The sequence below is a fragment of the Apodemus sylvaticus genome, chromosome 10 (assembly GCF_947179515.1).
Source record: "Apodemus sylvaticus chromosome 10, mApoSyl1.1, whole genome shotgun sequence".
In the NCBI taxonomy this organism is placed as follows: Eukaryota; Metazoa; Chordata; class Mammalia; order Rodentia; family Muridae; genus Apodemus; species Apodemus sylvaticus.
The window spans coordinates 22123864-22128688 of NC_067481.1; positions in this window are offsets into that span (position 1 = coordinate 22123864).

Below are 4825 nucleotides of genomic sequence, written 5' to 3' on the forward strand. Positions count from 1 at the left end.
GGGCGCCCAGCTTACAAGACCAACCACTGGGCTGGGCGGCGCTGTGCAGAGGACGGCCCCTAGAGCGGGGGTCTCCCTCCCCCTCAACACCGGGACTCCCGGTCTGTGCTCCCCTGCGGCTTTGGGGGTGGGGGTAGGGGAATGAGGGAGGAGCGTCCTGGGACAGCTAGCTGGAGCAGCCGTAGGGTGCCGGGAAGTCCCGAACTCTGAAAAATCCCTAACTAGGGCCTCAGTTTTATCATCTGTTAAAAATAAAATAAAATAATAAAATAAAATAAAATAGGGGGAGGAATTTTAAAAAAGGCTACCTAGAGATGGCTCCTACCTCTGGCGTCAACTACTATGTCTCTAGATTTACAAAATAAGGCGTGCAGCCTCAGTGTGTGTGTGTGTGTGTGTGTGTGTGTGTGTGTTCAGATAAGAGTGTATGTGGCTTCTTTGACTACATAGTCAAAACTTTAGAAGGACTGGGGATTCCAGAGAAGCCAAGGCCAACTCTAAGGTCTCCCTCCTTGCATGACTTCCACCATGTGACCTTCCCCCTTAAAGCAGGAGCAAGAAAGACCTTGGCGATCATATGTTTCAAGCCTCCACCCCCTTCCGACCTTTTCAGGTAAGAAATCCAGAGAAGAGAAGGGGCCTGCCCAGGACCACACTGTGGTCACATCAGTCTCGTCAGCAGACTGTGACCCACAAACGATTCAGTCCGATTCAGTCGTCTAGTCCCCTGGAAGAGTCACATCTGAAGCTGATCCTACCTTTTACAAAAGCCCCGGGAAGGGGTAGTTCACACTTTCTAACTTCGCATCTGCCGGCTGACTTTGCCATGGCCGCAGACCTGCTCCCTGGAACTTGGTTTGGAACATTGTCCCCATCCCTAAGAGTTCCCCTCAAGGCCCAAGGGTTGGACAAGGCCAGGCTGGACGTCTGCCATCCCCTTTGCCCAGCTTCCCTCTCCTCTGGGCCTCCTCTCTGCCTGGCAGTTGGCATGGACAGTACCAAAGGAGGGGCCAGCCTGGCTGCCTACTCCCAGACCGTCTGCGCCAAGACCCAGTGGCCCCAGGGGCGATCATTTTAATTGGCTTCCTCTCTTACTAATTTCTTCTTGTATCTTTTCTATCCATTCCTGGTTCCTGATCCTTCTTTCTGGTCTTTGGACCTCCTCTTTTTCGCTTTTTACTTTAGAGGTGGGGAAAACCTGAACCTTTTCTGCAGAAGTTGAAATGTCTGGGCTGTCCCCGCCCGCTGTGTGTGGTCACAGTGACTTTATTTGGCAGGATCATGAGGAAAGGAATTGAAAACTGAGGTGTTGGGGGGGGGTGCAAGGAGGACCGGAGAATGGGAGGGACCTTGCTTTTCAGATGCTCTACCAGGACCAGATAGGGTAAGGGGCTCAGGAGGAGGCATAAGCATCCCCCCCATCTTCCTCCTCCACTCTGCACAATGGATTGGATAGGAGCCAGTTAGACCCTTGGCTCCAGATGATGATCATCAGGCAAAGCTGGCAGTGGCCATCAAGGTGATTTTACCAATGGGAACAATAAACGGCCAGATGGGGAAAGTGACTTGACCAGACCCTTGGAGCCTGTGTGGCAGACCAAGCCCATTACCTCATGATAAATGGACCCCACTTGGCACCTGTGTCCCCCAGTCTTTCACGGTGGACAGGACAGCAGATTCATTAGGTTTCCCAATTTCTCTGAGCTACATCTATAGACAGAGGACCACGCTGGGCACGCCCTCCGTCTGGAAAGCCAGGCGTGGGTGGTACAGAGCTGCCCACCCACTTCCAGGCATTGACTTCTCCAGACCCCTCCCCCAGGACCCACAGAAGTCTGGGGCTCCCACATCTGGCTGGGTTGGGCTTGGCTTGCTGGGAAGGTGGTTAGGCCTGCTTACGCAAAAGCTAGCATGGAGGTGCCATTGACAGAACTGTAGGAGAGCCTGCACAGTCCACTCATGTCCCCAGACCTCACCAGGACCCACAGGTGGCTGGATCCCTCGCTTGCCCCTGGCTTTCTCCTCATCGGGACGTTTTGAAGCTCCTAATCCTTGTATATTTAAACATCATTTTCTTGTTTGTTTTTTGTTTGTTTGGTTGGTTTTTTGTTTGTTTGTTTGTTTGTTTCAAGACAGGGTTTCTCTATATAGCCCTGGCTGTCCTGGAACTCACTCTGTAGACCAGGCTTGCCTGGAACTCAGAAATCCACCTGCCTCTGCCTCCCAAGTGCTGGGATTAAAGGCGTGCGCCACCACTGCCCAGCTCATTTTCTTGTTTCTTATCACTATTGTATGTGCATATGCTGTGACCCTTGTGTGGAGGGGACAACAATCATGGGATAATGTCTGTCAACTGTGTATGGGTTGCCAAACTTGCTTGGCAAGAGCCTTTACCCACTGAGACAGTTTGCCAGTTCATCTGGTTGTATCTTTCACTGCTCCATTCTACCTTTTTCTACGCCTCTGCTGTCTGGAAGAGACTTAATGGGCAGGTGGGGGGAGCAGGGAAAGATGGGTCGGGGCAGAGGTAACTGTGTGGTTCTGACTTCGGATAATACAACTACCCGGAATCCTCTAACTTGGCTTTTGGTAGACGTTGTTGTTGTTTGTTGTTTGTCTTGTTTGGGTTTTGTTTTGTTGTTGTTTTTTTTTTTTGGTTGTTTGTTTTTTGCTTTCAGTCCTTTGGTTTGGTCTGTGCTATTTCCCACCACAAAGCATCCTGGTGGTTTCAGGGGACGAAACTCTAAGGGAGAAAATTGAATTCTGGGGGAAAGGAGTTAAGAAGATCAGAAATCCTGGTATCTGGCTAGACCTGGAAGCAGCAGCTGCCTTCTTCCCTCGGACAGTGCTTCATCCCCAATTTAGGGTTGCAGTATTCATTGGAGTAAGAGGGGATCCAAAACAAAATCACACATGATAGCCCAACATGATGGTATGCACTTTGTAATCTCAGCACTGGGGCTGTGAAGGCAAGTGGGTCCCTGAGCCTCACGGCCCAGCCACCCTAGCAAGTCAACTCCCCCAAGTCTCAGTGAGAGATCCTGTCTAAGCAGGCAAGGCAGACACCTCCTGAGGTTGACACCTGAGGTTGACCTCTGGCCTCTACCTGTGCATGTGCACACATGGGTACCCATATACATATGTGTAAACATACACATGCACACATGCCCCCAAATCACACAGAAACACATCTCCCTCCACACCCATCTTGACCTGAATCATGGCCCATTTATGCCAACATTGAATGAAGGCAGGGCTGGGATCACCCCGGTGATTCATCCATAAAAGAGACCCAACTGGAGCAGCATGTCTGCCAATGTATGTGGTTGCTGCCACCAACAGCCTGTGGGCAGGGTCTCAGTGACCATTCCTAGTTGTGCCATCTCTAAGCCCAGGCCATACATAGAGTGCAGAGATCTCCACTGACTGATCTAGCCCAGGTGGCTCTTGGTATTGATCATAGCTCCTGCATCCCCACACTTAACGGAGCCCCATTGTACAGAGTGAATCTATGTGACCATGTGTTGTGTGAAGGGGAAAGATAATACTAAATGACCCTTCTGGCCTTGCTCTCAGACATCAGGATAGTCTGAAAGGCCTGCAAAGCACCTGATGGGGGAGAACAGACAGAGGTAGAAGTCTCCCTTGGCTTCACTGTGCCTGGGTTAGGCAGGTGAAACAAAATCACCTGTTTCTTCTGCTCTGTCTCCTCTTCTAGGAGAGTTTCTGTTGCTTGGGAGCCAGAGAGATGTTCCCAAGGAAATGAGAGGTGTCCCAGGAAGTGTTTGTGTCCTTTGGCTGGGGGTGGTGGTGGAGCAGACACCCCTGAGGCTCTTAAACATCCTCCTTCACCTATCCGAGTCCTGCTTGGGCTGTCTACAAATGTTCCAGCCTCCAGCCTTGGCCACAGACCAGCGCTCAGCACCTACCTCACTTCTATGTAGAAATGCTGTCCGATTAATGACCATGAAGCCAGAATAGGCCAGAATAGGAGTTGGGGAATGAGTGTGTGTGTGTGTGTGTGTGTGTGTGTGTGTTCTCTGTAAATGCTGAGAAGGGAAAGGGGCCTCAGGATTGGGCTGAAGCCCCTTTCCACCTCTGTCCCCTGGTCTCTAACACTCTTCAGAGAAGTCAATTTACAGAGAACTCACCAAGAGAACACAAGGCTATCCTGCCGGAGGCACAGTGACTGTCCTTTGTTTCTGGGAATAGAGGGAAGGGAGGGAGGATGTGGGACTAGCCTGGTGGCGCAGTGGAGGGTAGGAGTCTTGCTTTCTTTGCCAGCTGCCATGCCCACCTACCCAGAGGAGAGGCTGGCGGGCCAGATACTCTAGGCACACAGAAGAGGCTGCAGATACACCACTGGGTGCCCATCTTCTCTCTGGCCAGGTGGGCAGGAGGAAACCTGCTCTTTGCACACCCTGTCTCACAGCAGGCATAGGCCAGGAACGTGGTGGGAGAGAGTGGAATGGGCAGGAGTGGGCTTGGCCACAGTTCCCAGCAGCCCAGACCAGCCTGGCTTTGTGTCCTCACCCTGATGACTATCGTCCCCTCTTCCCGCTGAGCTAGTTTGCCCTCCTTCCAGCTCAACAAGAACTCTTTTGTGCCATGACCAGCTTGTTGTACCTAACCTCAAGTCCTCTGGGGGGTATGTGGGAGAGGGCTCCTTCCCTGTCACCCCCCAGGGCGGTGGCCAGTTCCCTTTGTTATGACCCCAGGGGCTTTCTTTCTTACTGTCTGTTTCTCATTGTTCCCCAGTTCTGAAGACTCCAAGTCACCCACATTGTCCTTGTCTGCCCCCTGTGCTCCAAGCTTCTAACCAGGG